At 36.0% G+C, this 17,260-nt stretch overlaps 4 pseudogenes across 1 annotated transcript; 1 reads left to right on the top strand and 3 right to left on the bottom strand.

Moving 5' to 3' along the window:
* Positions 1 to 1,134: 1,134 nt before the first annotated feature.
* On the bottom strand, positions 1,135 to 2,904 carry LOC132189459 (uncharacterized; annotated as a pseudogene).
* A 979-nt stretch (positions 2,905 to 3,883) lies between these two features.
* On the bottom strand, positions 3,884 to 8,218 carry LOC148583555 (uncharacterized; annotated as a pseudogene).
* Positions 8,219 to 8,402: 184 nt separating this feature from the next.
* LOC148583556 (uncharacterized) lies at positions 8,403 to 11,969 on the top strand (annotated as a pseudogene). The gene is made up of 5 exons (XR_015909091.1): positions 8,403 to 8,439; positions 9,482 to 9,689; positions 9,830 to 9,922; positions 11,397 to 11,448; positions 11,549 to 11,969. The product of XR_015909091.1 is annotated as an uncharacterized LOC148583556 (transcript).
* A 983-nt stretch (positions 11,970 to 12,952) lies between these two features.
* LOC132189461 (uncharacterized) lies at positions 12,953 to 13,925 on the bottom strand (annotated as a pseudogene).
* Between the last annotated feature and the right edge of the window lie 3,335 nt (positions 13,926 to 17,260).

Genomic DNA, 17,260 nt, shown 5'->3' on the forward strand with positions numbered 1-17,260 from the left:
TATGTGAGTTTGTAATAATGTTGTGTTCATTTTGCTTTATATTATGCAACATAGGGAAAAGAAGTTACTACAGTACCGCCGAGCACTTCAACAGTATGCTAACATTTTTACAGTAAAATTAGGGCTAACAATTTTTGACACGGCTAGCATTACTTTAAATTTAATTAAGCACAAAACTTATCCAAATAAACGTTACTCTCAAATAGGATCACCAATAACGTGCCATGAACAATCTAGTTTCTAGATGCTAATTAAGGGCCATAGTATGATCAAGATATATATAATTAACTAGGAGTAAAACTATTTAGTAGCCTGTTATACGACTGTCATGCAATTGATACGACATGGCAGTAAAACTTACCGCCTCATTTTAAATGGTTGATTTTTACTACAACAATTGGATAGCAATTCATTAAATAACATTAATCATCAGCTAAAATTCTTTATATTTCTTACGTTAAATCGTTGTAATGTAAGTCAAATCTTAAGGGGAATGAATCATGACTCAGCTGGAGATTTATTAGATTTATTGTACACTTTGTTGATGAAATAAAATTCAAAGGAATTTCATAAATACTGATGTAGGAGTTCATTCTTATGGCTAGTTCTGGAACAATGCTTTATATTGAGGGAGTTATCTTTTGAAAGAGAAGATGGTCCCTGGAAGGATTGTCGAGCATATTAATGAGGTCCTTTTAGAGATTATTCACTTTGTGTTGCTTATTTCCTGCTGCAATCAGAACCCCACCGTGACATAGAAACTTGGGTTTTAAATTGGAAAAAAAAAAAGAAAAACAAAAAAGAAAAGAAAAGGATATGAACTTGTCATTGACGTAAATGAACACTATTTTGAAGCAACATTGACAATCAAGAGAACCCTCTTCTTAAACATGCTACGTGAAAAACATCATTCCCATTAATACCATGCATCAACAAACTGCATATGCATAAGCACAATATACAATACATATTGACAAGTTCTTAAAATAATTAAAGCTATAACCAAGCCTCTTAGGAGAGAGAAAGAGTTCCCTGATAAATAATAAACTTTGAAATCTCCATACCTTGGGTGAGTTTAAGGCTATGTTGCTGCCTTTTTCCAATCACCACTTTGAAGTGACTTTGTTAGTTATTTCATTCTACGGCCAAGCCATCGAAAGTCTTACCACAAGAATCACATGGAGGTGAAGACTTAGTCTTTGAGATAAAAGTGAAAGTGTATTGATGATCATCTTTGATTGCGAAAGTACTTCTGAACTTAATTTATAGATATATTCCTAAAACGCATTGGAAATGAGCAGGGAAGTCACATTCTGCACAATAATAAAACCATTGATTTGGATCTCTTTTTTTTTTTTCGCAAATTAGACAATAGTATTCTTCACAGTGATCTTCATCAATGTAGGTGAGCTTGAGGAGATGATCGTCATATATGTGCCTAGCTATGAGAGGAAGAGTTGCACACTCAAGACCCAAGGCAAAATCGCAACTAGTGCATACAAACATGCCAGCTGGTTTCCTGGGATAAGTGGCATTGCAAACATGACATCTTTTATTAGAATTAACAGCAAGGAAGAGGAAGTGTTGATGACCTTCATGTTTCAAGGTTTCCGAAATTGAACAACATTGAAGGTCAAGGTCGAAATTACACCCGTCACATCTATAAGCAAAGCCATGGAGCTGATTTCTACAAGCATCACAACTGAACAATCCATTATTGTAAGGCTCATGTGAGACGAGGGTGAGCTGGTGTTGGTGAAGTATGTGTCGCTTCTTTCTTGGTAGCTGAGCACATCTACTGTGTAGAAAGAAGTTGCAGTGCGTACAACTATAAAACGGGGTGGAGATGAATTCCATACAACCATCACAAAACTTAACATCCGCGAGCTCCTCATTGCCAATAATTAAATCATGTTGATGGCTAAAGTGTTGTATTTGCGTCGCTCCTTCAACCTCCATAACATCAGTCACTAAATCATCGGATACCCTAGGCAAGAACATGAGATTTTCACTTTCTCCATCTTCAAATGCACATTCCAAGTGAGCCACGTAACCACATTCTTGACAATAATAGGCTGAATACTCTGTTTTCACCTTTTGATAGCAAAGTCTACATAATATGATGTTGTCCAAGCGCTCTTTGACTTGACCAAGAGAATAGGTGAGAGCAAGAGAGTGATGATGTTTTAAAATTGAGATGATGTGTGGAAATCGAGCACATTTACTATGGATCAAGAGTTGACAGATGCTACATAGGGAGGGTAACTCCTTGGCTTCCTCACCACAAGCGCTACAAGTGAATTGGTTCTTCCGAAAGAAGGGGATGAATGCATGTTGGCAGTCGTCAATATTATTAATTTGTGGGCGGTTGGCGGCACACGTGATATCAAGATTGAAATTGCACTCATTGCAACGGTAGAAGGGGTATCTATTGCAGTTTTTACCACAAACATTACAATATCTGTAATCTGGCTCCACAAGAACAAGGGTGTGGTTTGGGTGGAAGGGATGTTGTCGTATCTCGGAAGACAGCTCAACGCATGATCGATGGAGGAGTAAATTGCAATTAGAGGTGGAACATTTGTATCCAGGACCCAAAACGAGCTTCTCGCACCCCAAGCAAACAACGTTCTCCTTGTTATCACTTTTCACTTCTTCAGTGAAGATCAAGCGATCATGCTCAAAGCCGATGTGAAAAAGAAGGGCTTTGTAATTGGTGGGTGCATTGAGGCATGATAAATGACACCAGAGGTTTTTAAACTGGTGTTCAAAAGCAGGACCTAATATCGGTTTTTGGCACACCACACAAACAACTTCATCATCATTTCTCACCTCACTTACCTCCAAGGCTGAATTGTACCAGACACGTCTTAGAAAATGCTCCAAGGCTTGCTCCATCTCCATCTGTGTGTTAGTTAGGATCCGGTCCGACACTTACACGCTCACACAAAGGAGAAGTGGTTAGTAATGGGATTTGTGTTGTGGAGTGGAGGCAAAATATTGGTGAAGACGAGCAAACAAATTAATTGTGTTTTTCGTAATTATCAAGTACCAGTATATATATATTCTGCTGCATCTTTCTGCCTTTTGATATTCGCATTGCCTCAATTCCATTCTGCCAAGTAACTTCCGAGGTGACAATAGGTAAAGTTTTTCACGGCCCTTTGAAAGCAAAATAAAAGATATAACTTGTTTATGGAGTAAGTCATAACTTCTAAGCTACCTAATCATTATCTTGTGAGGAGAGAAAAATATATTCCAATTTTAATTGCTTCTTTCTTTTCACAATTCTTAATTTTTTTATTAATTAAGATTCTATTTTCTTTTAATTTTCTTCAAATTCTATTTTTTATAGAAAAAAAAATATGTTTTATTTTTATTTCATAAATGCTATTTAATAAACCGTTATATTACTTTCATCCCTTTGATAAGTATTGCTCATTGATCTGTCACAATGATTATTAAAGGGAAAAGTCTAAATATTCTCCTCAAATTATCACATAATTGACAATGTCTTATGTATCAAAACTACCAAAACAATGTCAATAGCCCCCTAATGATGAAACTACTCTTAGTAAAAAAAAAATTAAAAAAAAAAACAAAAACAAAATCTTCTAGAAAAAACATAAAACTGAAAAAAAAAAATAAGTAAAATAAAACAAATATCGATTTTAAAAATTAAAAAAATTCCGAATTTAAAAATTAAAAAAATTAAAAAATTCGATTTTTTTTTTTTTTTTGGAAAAATTGAAATTTTTTCGTTTTTATTTTTATTTTATAATTTTTTAAAAATAAAAACTTCCGTTTAAAAAAAATAAAAATTTACGTTTAAAAAATTAAAAATTTTCTTTTTTAAAACAGAACTTAAAAAAAAAAAAAAAAATTATGATAAATAGATCGATGCACCAACATTAAATCTATTCTTATCTTCGTCATTTATGATAAAGCTATCAATGAAACCGTGGCGATGTTCATGGACAATTTCATTTACAAGCAGTTCATTCAAAGCTCGGATGACCATGAGGAGAACCATTGAAGTCGTTAGAGGACCCAACTACTTTGCCTGAGGAAGAATCATCTCTCTCAGACAAGGAGTGAACAATGGGACCTGAGCTTTCACAGCCTTCAGCCAGGTTATTCATTTCACCAGGGACAGAAGCCAAAGAGCCATCTGGTGATTTAGGCAGACATGAAGATGAACTACTTGGAAATGGGGATGCAGATGAACTCCCAGAATTCTTGGCTTTCAAAAATCTGGAACGCATGTCAGAGAGAGCACATTCCATACGTTCAAGCCCAGCATTTCCACTCAGATGCTGCACCTTTGTCCTAAGTAGTTCCGGGCCTTCTGTAACCTAGTATCACCAAGACTATTCCAAATAATTATAGGAGCTAACAGTTAGTAGGTGACCAATCAAAGACAGCTTAACAAATAACCAAGCGAATGTGATAAATACCAGTTTTAGGATAGCACCATTATCTCATTTTTCTGGAATCTGCTTGCAAGTTTGCATCATAGACAGCTCCAATATTTGGCAAGCGGCTCTCACCAAATCCTCCTCTAGTGACTTAGCATCCTTTAACTTTCCATACTACAAAGTGATACAGGTAAGAGCACCACGCTTTATCAAAGGCTTCCAGCTGTGATCTGAAAGTGAATTGACATGGAATTGTTGTTTTCTCTTCGGCATTTTGTATGGCACCGTCTAATATGATCTTTATCAAAAGCTCAAAATCACGAGTAAACTTAGGAGCAGACTCAGCAAGAGCAGCCTCATGCACACCATTCCCACTGATAACTGTGTCTGGGAATCCCAAGATCATATAAGCACAGAGCAAAACTCTCAATGGGTACCTAGATAACTTAACTGGACTTCGAGCTAGTTCTTTACTAGAGTCAAACGCCTTTGATCCTTTCCTCTTGGTACTGGTATTTCCCTTTCTAATTGGAGAAGCAACACGCTTAAGAAGGTGATCAATGTTCTCCAAACTGGATGGGCTGCTCCTAACTGCCCGTGAGATCAAGTAGCGACTCTCTAAACGGTCAAGTAAAGTTTTCACAGCTTAAATAGTTGTATCTGACTCAATTTGAAGAGCAAGCTGCTCGAATGGCATTGACTTGACAGATTTTTCCCTAATCTCTAAGGACGTAAATGCTTTTGCCAAAGCAGAAGTAGTTTTCCTCAATCTTACAAACTGTCCCCAGCACCCCTGAAGATGCAATACAATGCATATACCACATAATAAAAAAGAACGAAAGAATAAGGAAAATGGGGAACAGTGAAGATAGCACCAAAAAAAAAAAAACAAATTAATAATAATTAATAGTGCGATTGGTATTTATTTAATATAGCGTAAAATGTAAATTAATCTAATAATTTGATGAAAGAAAGCTGCGTTTATGTTGAAAATAATAGTAGAGGGAATAAAAGCAATGTTAATTAATTTCATAGAACATAACACATAAGAAACATATGTACTCCTCACTCATGATTATGTATAAAGTAAAAAGAAAAGAAAAAAAAATGTATACTCTAAAATGGAATGAGGCTGCTTTCTCAAAATTGTCAACTTTTTTTTAAATAAGGGCTATTTCATTAAAGGAAACAGGGGTAGAACTCAATTGTACAACAAGCATACAAAAGACAGACCAACTGCGTAATTCGTAGCTGGAAGGTTACAGACCTTGCTCTGGTGGGTGGGTGGGTAGGAATCAAATGCGTCAGTGGACAGGTCATTGCCATCCTGCTTCCTTGGAAGGGTTTGGGTGGCCAAATCCCCTAAAAGACAGACCAACTTCAAGCCCTTCAAAAGATTAGCCTCCACGACAATGTTCTTGCCGGCACCGTCCCTTGGGTTCCTTCCCAATCTCAAAGGGGTCTACCTCTTCAACAACTGGCGCTTTCTGATTCTATTCCTCCTTCAATTGGTAACTATCCTCTTCTGCAGACTCTTGATTTAAGTAACAATTGTCATTGGGACAATCCCTCCTAGTGTTGCAAACTCAACCATGCCATTCAGACTCAATCTTAGCTTCAATTCATTGATGGGTTCAATCCCAAATAGTCTCACTTGGTCTCCCTCTCTGACCATCCTTGCTCTCCAGCAGAAAAATATATCTTGGGGGTGGCCAACCTAAGAGTTTGAGGGGTGGATCGACCACCCCAATATCATCAATGGTATTTTTGTTATTATGGGAGACATTGACAATTTTTGGTAATTTAGATGAGACATTGATGCAATTTGATAGTTTAGCGGAAACATTGACTATAGAGAGTGGTAGTATAGGGGGGTATGTATACTTTTTCCAATTATTAATTATTAAGAAAGAGGGGGAAGTCTAATGGTAGTTTTTACTGAAACTTTAATTAGTTTCTAGTAAGCATAACTATATGAGGGCAAAAGCTAACTGTGAAGAAGTTGTTCCAAGAGATAAGAAAACAGGTAAGAGTAAGATATGCACCTTGCTAACTTTCTTGAAAAGTACTCCCCCTGATCTTGCATAGTTTTTGAAATGACAAGTACAGAATCACGTGAACTTCTTCTTTGCCTCAAATATTCTGCCCTTTGTTTCTTAGCCTAGTTGTTATCAAATTATATTTGATAAAGAACCAATCAGACATATTCACCCAGAAAAATAATGCATTCTCTATAGATGCTAATTTACTTCAGACACAAACTTACCCTTTGGAGCCGACCTTCTAATTGGTCTTTCATTCTCATTCTCTCAAACTCCCTTTGAGTATAGATAGACTTGGTTACTCTCTGTACTTGCGATACCATAGCATGAGCCTTTGTCTTTTCCCCTTCCAACAATCCCAGCCGCTTTTTCTCAGCAGTTGTGTGTTTTCTATGAATTGCAGCACGCGCACATTCCTTATACTTGATATCCTGTATCCTTTTTTGCATCAACAATTTAGCTGCTTGCACTCTCTTTTTTCTCAAATCTTCTAGCTTCAATTAACCAACCTTAACTTTTTTCTCAAACTCTCCTCAGATCCTGTTTCAAACTTAACTTCAAATAATAATGAGACGAAGGGAACATTTGGTACGCGAAATGGCTATTTCATTAAAAAGAATGAATAGCTTTTATTAGGAATGGAAGGTGGAATAGAATATATGATAAAGATACTTATCATATACTCTAACACTTGGAATAGTTATTCCCATGGGACTAGTTATTGCAAGACTATTCCATTCCACCTACTTCAATTTTCAATAAAAGCTATTCATTTTCCTAATGTTCCGCACACCAAACGTACTTGAAGTCCATTAGCTCACATCCTTCTATATGTCATTATTAACATGCTTTGATTGGCTGATTGTCTGGTCTTTTGTGGTGGCAGTCTATTCGGCGTTATGCTTTACCTGGTTTCAATAACATTTTCCTCTCTTACATTATAAGAGGCATGGAGATATAAACAAAGTGTATATATATATATGTGTGTGTGTGTGTGTGTGTGTGTTCGGCGTTATGCTTCACCTGGTTTCAATAACATTTTCCTCTCTTACATTATAAGAGGCATGGAGATATAAACAAAGTAAATATATGTGTGTGTGTGTGTGTGTGTGTCGGTGATGTTTTAGGGACCATGATGACTTTGCCTTAAGGCAGGGGAATTATGCTTCACCCGGTTTCAATAACATTTTCCTCTCTTACATTATAAGAGGCATGGAGATACGGTGATGTTTTAGGGACCATGATCTGATGACTTTGCCTTAAGGCAGGGGAATTTTGCGTCACCTGGTTTCATTAACATTTTCCTCTCTTACATTATAAGAGGCATTTAGGGACCATGATCTGATGACTTTGCCCGGTGATGTTTTAGGGACCATGATCTGATGACTTTGCCTTAAGGCAGGGGAATTATGCTTCACCTGGTTTCAATAACATTTTCCTCTCTTACATTATAAGAGGCATGGAGATATAAACAAAGTAAATATATATGTGTGTGTAATAACATTTTCCTCTCTTACATTATAAGAGGCATGGAGATATAGTGTGTGTGTGTGTGTGTGTGTCGGTGATGTTTTAGGGACCATGATCTGATGACTTTGCCTTAAGGCAGGGGAATGGAAAATTGGCCAAAGGCATTCGGTGATGTTTTAGGGACCATGATCTGATGACTTTGCCTTAAGGCAGGGATCAAAAGATAACAGAACACAAATTTATGTAGTAGGATAGTGTAAATCTGGAAGGTGAACATACCATTGTCATCAGCTGGTTTGGTTCAACAAGCTATCGATAATACAAGAGAAGCTGTTATACAGGAGTTTCTCACCACAAATCGTTAGATTCAAACATAACCCACCCCAGCACTCTCTCCCCAAAAGAACAATTCTTAGGAGCTACAACTAATGTTCTTCAATCCAAGTAATCTGTTTGGGAGGTATAGACCTGAATGGGTATGACCACTAACGGGAAATTAATGATGGGAGGTATGAGAAATCAGTCTAAACCTAAGATTGTAGATTTAGAAAAAGTTGAAAAGCTAGAAACTCTAACAAATGGCATGAGAATTAGAACACTATTTAGATGGTCTAAATTATATAGATATGACTAATATGCAACATGAGAAAACAAAAACCTCTACTTAAATAAGCCAATTACAACTATTTTGCGACCCAAGTTAGAGCAATCCAATTATCCAAGACAGAACACAAATAAGACCCCCAAAAATTCAATAAGCATATAATTCCCTCCGATTCTGCAACCAACAAAGCTTTCTTCAACGACAACATTCTTACAGAAACATGTTACCTCTTCTGCTGGCATTAAGTTTGGCTTCAAGCCGCTGACCAAGATCCCCCTGTTGAGAAGAAGAAGACCGCTGTGGACTCCTCGACTTTTGTCGTGCCTTACTTGACAACAACTCATAGTATTGCTGCACCACCATTCATAAATTTTCTTTCAGCTTAACTCAAACATTAACCAAAAAAAAAAGGTGCCTGAGCTTAAAATTCATTCATTTTCTTTTTTTTTTTATCGGGTTTCTAACCAACCAAACAAATGTTAAGCATAATTTGAATGTTAAAAAAAAATTAAGATCAACCAAGATTAACCAAAAAAATCAAACATTAAAAGAGTAATTATGTTTTATTTTCCTTCTAATTGTACTGATGTTTATGTGTTATTTCACTCTAATTGCACTGATGTGAAATTATATCAATGTAAGGATAGATCTTAAAGAAAATGGTTCCTGCCAACATTGTAAGAATTTACTCACCTAGAAATATATTTTTTTGATAAGTAAATACAACTTACACACCTGAATAGAATTCGTGATTGTACTCTCAACCCGTGAAAACCTAGAACTGTCAGTCTAAAATATTTTAAGATAAATTTACTTGAATATGTAATAAGATAAATACTTTTACTTGAAGAACTATGTAAGATTGAGAGGGTGCTTGGATAATGATGTCTTTTGCAAAAAAATATTAGGGTAATCAAGTAGTTAATTTGTTGTCTCTTCGTGTTCAGGCAATTGTATTATGCTTGTTTGGGATCATGGATCAGCACTTCAGGCTTCAGCCATGTAGATGCCCCCTATGTCGTCATCAAATTTCCTTGTTGGTTCCTGGAGAGGCTTCATTAAGACGGTGTCATGACCCCTCAGGTTGCCGAGATTCTAGGAAAGGTGGAAACATACAATCGCCTTTTTAGTGGGCATACCAATGGTCTCATTCAGGTATATAGAATCATGTCCACAAAATCTTTTAAATAGGCTAGCATCATTTCTAATATATTATTCTCATATACAATTGCATTCATATCTTGGGACCCTGCAGTGGGTCTCTGTTAATTGACATCTGAAGATGTTGAATGCAGGACCTTCCATTTTTTCTCCGAAGGTTGTTACGAGAACTGATGGATCCTCGATGATCTCTTCCTCTTGTTATTAGAGCCCGTGTCTATATAGCAGTTAAGTGAACAACATAGATATACAAACAAGTGTGGCAGCATCTTTCAATTCTTTTAGATCCATACTTATGTCATCACTCATCATCATCAGCTGCAGCAGCAGCAGCGATAGCATTATTATCTGTTAATTTGGCGTACAAGCTGCACAGTTTGTTACTATTACCTTAGGTGGCATTTTTAATTACATTGCATTAATCTGGATCTTTGAAGTCCTGGATATCATTTAACATTGTCATCTAGAAATTATGCAACTTGCTCTGTGATCCATTTTATCAAAGCTGATATGAAAAATTCATTGATTTTAGTACCATATCCTTGTTGAATAATGTGATGTACCTTAAGAGTGACCCAAAGTTTGAGTTAATAGGGAATGCTTTACGGGTTGTGGTTTGGAGGGATTGAGCAACGGCAATGCTGTTGGGGTTATGCCTTAAGGTATATGCCTTGGCCACGATCTTGCACATGTAGATGTCAGCAGGCCCCTATCTTAGTGATACACTTGTCCTTATCCTTTGTTGATGTTGGGATTGTGACACTTCTCATGACCCAATTATTATCCATCCCCTCCTTGAGTTTCGAACATCTCATCACTCAAAGACACCAAATCCAACATCTTTACCCTCCTCAAGTATAACCTTATTCGAACTCAACTATGGAATCTCTTCAAAGATCCCTCAGTAATTGTCATTAACCTGAAACTCACCTTTGACTGCCCTGCCTTTCCTTCCTGTTACTTCTGAAGGGCTTCCATTTGCGTGGTTGATTGCACCTCTAGTCCACATACCCCCAGATTAACTTTAAGCCTAATCTTCCTCAGCTTAACCCCCCAAAACACTATTTTTTTTTTTTTTCTTTTTCTAATATTTGTTGGGTTGTGCAGAATTCTGTGGTAAATTTTCTGTTCTCTTGGGGTTGGGATTTCAATACTTGAAGGCCACCTCATCCTTGTTTTGGTTTCCTAGTCTCCCTCGTAGACTTCATTGCTACCCCCTTTTGACATTTTCAGAGCTTGGCCACAAAATAAGGTTTATTGGAGTATATTAAAGAAGATTCAGAAAACATTGGGGGTGTGGTTTTAGAAACAAAGAGTTATGATTCGTATATATCTTGCAGGCCAATTTTTACATTACGATGATTAATATGCTAAAAGTGTTAATTACGGTATATTCTATTGTTGTATTGCCGAATAATCTTTTAGGGCTTCATTTGCAACTGCGTGTGCCATAGTGTAGCTGCATCTGGCGGGTATGTAAAGATACAGTTTTTTGTTGTTATAAGCTGTATCCACATTCCCAGTGTATGTTGTAGTTTAGGGAGTTATACTCTTTCAATCATTAGGTTGATAATATTAACGTTATTGTGTTTTTTATTGACTAACCATCTCAAATTTTCAGTTTGATTTTATTAATAGCCAGAGCTTTAAATCTTAGTCTGTATTTCAAGGACAGGTTCTTACCCTGTTTCTTATGTACAGATGATACTAAGTGCTGTCTACATTGTCAGCCCCGTTGACATTATTCCAGAAGGTATGTTGCTACTGCTTGTACATCTTATTTGTTGAATTCTTGTGGTGAACATGTTTTGGTAACTGAATTAAGGTGATATAATCTATCAACTGTACTACAGGAATATTGGGAATAGTTGGACTCTTGGATGATCTCCTTATACTGCTTATCTTCTTCCTGCACGTTTCTGCCATTTATCGGTCGGTACTCTATGCCCGTCACGGAGGTTCATGAGGTGTCCTGCAACATGACAGAGAAGAAAGAGCAAGGGTAAACGTAAAGGAAAAGGTTATACATTCTCCGCAGAGAGCAGGATTGTTGGTTTTTCTTTTTTCTCTTTTCCTTTTTTGCTTGCCTTCACTAAACCTAGACAGGTGTCCTTTCTTTTTCGCCCTTTCTAGCTTCTCTCTGGTTGATACCGTTGCAATGCAATGGCAAAGCTTGCTTCATCTCTCACACTATTTGTAATCAAACGTGGATGTTTCTTTGTGCACGGGCAAAAAATCATTCTTTTATGTGAGTTTGTAATAATGTTGTGTTCATTTTGCTTTCTATTATGCAGCAAAGGGAAAAGACGTTACTACAGTACCTCCGAGCACTTCAACAGTATGTTAACATTTCTATAGTAAAATTAGGGCTAATAATTTTTGACACAGCAAGCATTACTTTCAATTTAATTAAGCACAAAACTTATCCAAATAAACGTTACTCTCAAATAGGACCACCAATAATGTGGCATGAACATTCCAGTTTCTAGGTGCTGACTGAGCGCCATGGTATGACCAGGATATATATAAGTAAAACTACTAATAACTTTCCTCCTCATTTTTTTTTTTTTTAATCAGTATTGATGTAATGATTGATTTTTATTTCCACAATTGGATAGCAATCTATTAAATAGCATTAATCATTAGCTAAAATTCTTTATATTTCTTAAGTTAAATCATTGTAATGTAAGTCAAATCTTTAGGAGAATGAGTCATGACTCAGCTGGAGATTTATTAGATTTATTGTACTATTTGTTGATGAAATAAAATTCAAAGGGATGTCATAAATACTCATGTGGCAGTTCATTCTTATGGCTAGTTCTGGAACTTTATATTGAGGGAGTTATCTTTTGAAAGAGAAGATGGTCCTGAAAGGATTTTCGAGCATATTATTGAGGTCCTTTTAGAGATTATTCACTTGGTGTTGCTTATTTCTTGCTGCAATTAGAATCCCACGTTGACATAGAGACTGGTTTTAAATTGTCATTGACGTATGAACACTATTTTGAAGCAACATTGACAATCACGAAACATGCTAAGTGAAAAACATCATTCCCATTAATATCATACATCAACAAACTCCATATATATATGCATAAGCACAATACACGATAAGTATTGACAAGCTCTTAAATAATTAAAGATATAACCAAACCTCTAAGGTAAGAAGAGAGATAAAGTTCCATGATAGCTAGTAAACTCAAAAATCTCCATACCATGGGTGAGTTTAAGGCTATGTTGCTGCATTTTTCCAATAGTCACTTTGAAGTGACTTTGTTAGTTATTTCTATGACACACAAACTAGAAAAGTGGACATTAAATTTGCGTTGAGTGCATTCCACGGCCGTCCATCGAAAGTCTTACCACAAGAATTACATTGAGGGGAAGACTCAGTCTTTGAGACAAAAGTGAGAGGGTGTTGATGATCATCTTTGAGTGCAAAGATATATTCCTAAAACGCAACGAGGATGAGCAGGGAAGTCGCATTCTGCACAATAATAAAACCATTGATTTTGATCTCTCTTTCCTTCGCAAATTAAACAATAGTATTCTTCACAACGATCTTCAGCAATGTAGGTGAGCTTGAGGAGATGATCGTCATATCTGTGCTTGGCTATGAGCGGAAGAGTTGCACATTCAAGACCCAAAGCAAAATCGCAACTAGTGCATACAAACATGCCAACTGGTTTCCTGGGATAAGTGGCATTACAAACATGACATCTTTTATCAAAATTAACAGCAAGGAAGAGGGAGTGTTGATGGCCTTCATGTTTCAAGATTTCCGAAATTGAACAACATTGAAGGTCAAGGTCGAAATTACATATGTCACATCTATAGGCGAAGCCATGGCGTTTTTTTATACAAGCATCACAATTCAACAATCCATTATCGTAAGGTACCTGTGAGACGAGGGTGAGCTGGTGTTGGTGAAGTATGTGTTGCTTCTTTCTTGGTAGCCGGGCACATCTACTGTGGAGAATGAAGTTGCATAGTATACAACTATAAAACGGGGTAGAGATGAATTCCTTACAACCATCACAAAACTTAACATCCGCGAGCTCCTCATTGCCAAGAATTAAATCATGGTGATGGCTAAAATGCTCTATTTGCCTGGCGCCTTCAGCCTCCATAACATCAGTCACTAAATCAACGGATTTCTTAGGCAAGAACAAGAGATTTTTACTTTCTTCATCTTCAAATGCACAATCCAAGTGGGCCACGTAATCGCATTCCTTACAATAATAGGTTGCATACTCTGTTTTCACCTTTTGATAGCAAAGTCTACAGAATATGTTGTTGTCCAAGTGCTCTTTGACTTGACCAAGAGAATAGGTGAGAGCGAGGGGGTGATCATGTCTTGAAATTGAGATAATGCGTGGAAATCTAGCACATTTTCCGTGAATCAAGAGTTGACAGGTGCTACATTGTAAGATGAACTCCTTGCCTTCCTCACCACAAGCTTCACAAGTGATCAATTGGTTCTTCTTAAATAAGGAGATGAATGCGTGTTGGCAATCGTCAATATTATTAATTCGCGGGCGGGTGGAGGCACACGTGATATCAAGATTGAAATCGCACTCACTGCAATGGTAGAAGGGGTATCGATTGCAGTTTTTTCCGCAAACATTACAATATTTTTTATCTGGCTTCACAAGAACAAGGGTGTGGTTTGGGTGGAAGGGGTGTTGTTGTATCTGGGGAGACAGGTCAACGCATGATTTATGGAGGAGTAAATTGCAATTGGAAGTGGAGCATTTGTATCCGGGACCCAGAACTGGCTTCTCGCACCCCAAGCAAAGAACGTCCTCCTTGCCATCACTTTTCACTTCTTCAGTGAAGATCAAGCGATCATGGTATAAGCCGATGTGAAAAAGAAGGGCTTTGTAATTGGTGGGTGCATTGAGGCATGAAAAATGACAGAAGAGGTTTTGACCCCAGCATTTAAAAGCGGGACCTGCTGATATCGGTTTCTGGCACACCACACAATCAACTTTCTCATAATTTGTCACCTCTCTTACAGCCACGAGTGCATTGAAATAGCTCTGAAGTAGAAAATCATCGAAGGCCCTATCCATCTTGATCTTCATCTGTGACGTCATAGTTAGTTAGGATCCGATCCGATCATCCGAGACTTAGACGCCGACAGAAATTAAGGAGATGGATGGAAGTGGTTAGGAATGGGAATTGTGTTGTGGAGTACTGGAGGGTGGAGGGAAAATATTGGTGAAGACCGACGAGCAAAGAAATGAATTGTGTTTTTTGTTAATTATGAATGAAGTGGTATATATATATTGTGTGTATTGATTTATATATTATGATATATTGTTGCAATATTAATTGCCCCCCCAATTCCATTCCTCTCTCCCAAGCAACTTCTGATCGAGGTCATAAATTAAAGCAAAAGATTTTTCATGGCCCACTCACTCAAGTCCACTATTTTGTGGAAACTAAATTCTAGCTTTTCAATTGAACAAATTAAGAAGAAGCAAAATAAAAGAAATAACAAATTCTAACTTCTATGTGCGTCTAAACATGCATTATCTTCTGAGGACTAGGGGAAATTAAATGATATTCTAAATTAAAAATCAGTCATTGTAAATTCTTTTTTTATGGGTTTCTTGAACTGAATTTGACATCACATCATCAATTACTAGATCTTATTCTAGAAGAACTACAGACACTTATTGTATAATTGATTAAAATTTACAAGTTTGTGGAGGAAAAATCTGTGATATAGACGTGTAATTTGTGTTTCTTTTTTTTTTTTTTCCTAGAGTTCTGTTCGCTTGATCTCCGGTCCTTTGATAAGTATTTCTCCTTGATTCGTCACAAGTATTATTAAAAGTTGGTAAAAGGTTAAAAAAAATAAATAAATAAATTTCAAAGGCCAAGAGCATATGAGGTCTGGATGACCAACGCTTCATTCAAGGCTATATTCATATTAATTACTGAATGAATAAGACTACAATTGGTCTTGTTTTTTTTAATCCTTTTTTTTTTTTTTTTTTTTAAAAAAAAAAAAAAAATCTTTAGAATAAGACTAAGTCTCGACTTGGCATTCACTTTCCCACAAATTGTCTTTTTTAGGATTGTTGTGATAAGTAGTAGTAAAGTATATATTCTGCCATCTTTTTCATATTTGTGATAGATTTACATTACCCCAATTCAAATCCTTTGTGCCAAGTAATTACCAAGCCGGTGAAAAAAGCTAAAGATTTGCGTTGGAAAAATTCCAATCATTTGCGCCAAGTAACTTCCCAGCCGGTGAAAAAAGCTAAAGATTTGCATTTGAAATATTCCAATCCTTTGTGCCAAGTAACTTCCGAGGTAAAAAAACGTTAAAGATTTGCATGGCCCATTGAAGTCCACTATTTTGTGCAAAGTTACTTCATTCAAGTTAAAGAAGAAAAAAAAATAATAATAAAAATAACTTGCATATGGAGTAAGTAATAAATTCCAACTTCTAACTTTGAAGCTAAGCAAACATATATACCTTTTGAGGAGGTGAAAGTATATATTCTAATTTTGATTTATTGATATCACATCTTTTAGATTTTGGGATAGTAGAGGCAAAAGCAAAAGACTTGGCAGAATTCCAATCCTATGTGCCAAGTAACTTCCTTGGTGAAAAGAACAAATGATTTGCATGGACCACTAAAGTCTATTATTTTGTGCAAAGTAATTACTTCTTTCTAGTTGGACAAGAAAAAGAAAGAAATAACTTATAAATGCAGTAAGTAATAGATTCTAGTATGCACACACTACACATATCTTGTGAGGAGAGAAAAGGATGTTCTAATTAATTTTGTTTGCTTATTTCTTTTCACAATTCTAAACTTCCATTTTCAGTTCTCTTTTTTATTTTAAATGAAAAAACAAAATTCTCGGTTTTAAGATCTTTTCTTGGAGTAACAATTGCTACTTGTTATTTTATTTTATTTTTGTATGTAACAATGGCTTGTTATTGGATGGCCTTGAAATGGGAAGATGATACTTTTTTTAATGGATTTCTTAAACTGAATTTGACATCGGATTTGTAAGGTTTGAACTTATGAACTTTATCTCAGTTATTACATGTTAAATTACTACTTATCTCAAAATCTTAAGTTTATAGGAAGAGTTAAATTTAATCATTTCATTTATATTTTAATAGAACCTACAATTACTATATCTTATTCTAGGACTACTTATGCTTGCTTTATCCAATATTCAATTCTACAATGTCGAGGGGCGGAACTAGTAATTGGAGTTTAGGGGGCCAAAACTAAAAAAAAATTAAAAGATTAGGAGACAAAATATTAATTTAAAAAAAAATTAAAGGCAATTTTTAAGATTGTTGTGGTAAGTGGCAAGGTATATATTCTAACTGCTACCGCTTTTAGATTTGTGATAAATTTGCATTGCCCCAATTCCAATCATTTGTGCCAAATACTTCCCAGCTAGTGAAAAAAGCTAAAGATTTGTGTGGCCCATTGAAGTCCCCTATTTTGTGCAAAGTTAATTATTTCCCGTTGAAGAAGAAAAAAATAACTTATATATGGAGTAACTAATAAATGCCAACTTTT

The sequence above is a fragment of the Corylus avellana genome, chromosome 9 (assembly GCF_965113065.1).
Source record: "Corylus avellana chromosome 9, dhCorAvel1.hap1.2, whole genome shotgun sequence".
NCBI classification, from domain to species: Eukaryota; Viridiplantae; Streptophyta; class Magnoliopsida; order Fagales; family Betulaceae; genus Corylus; species Corylus avellana.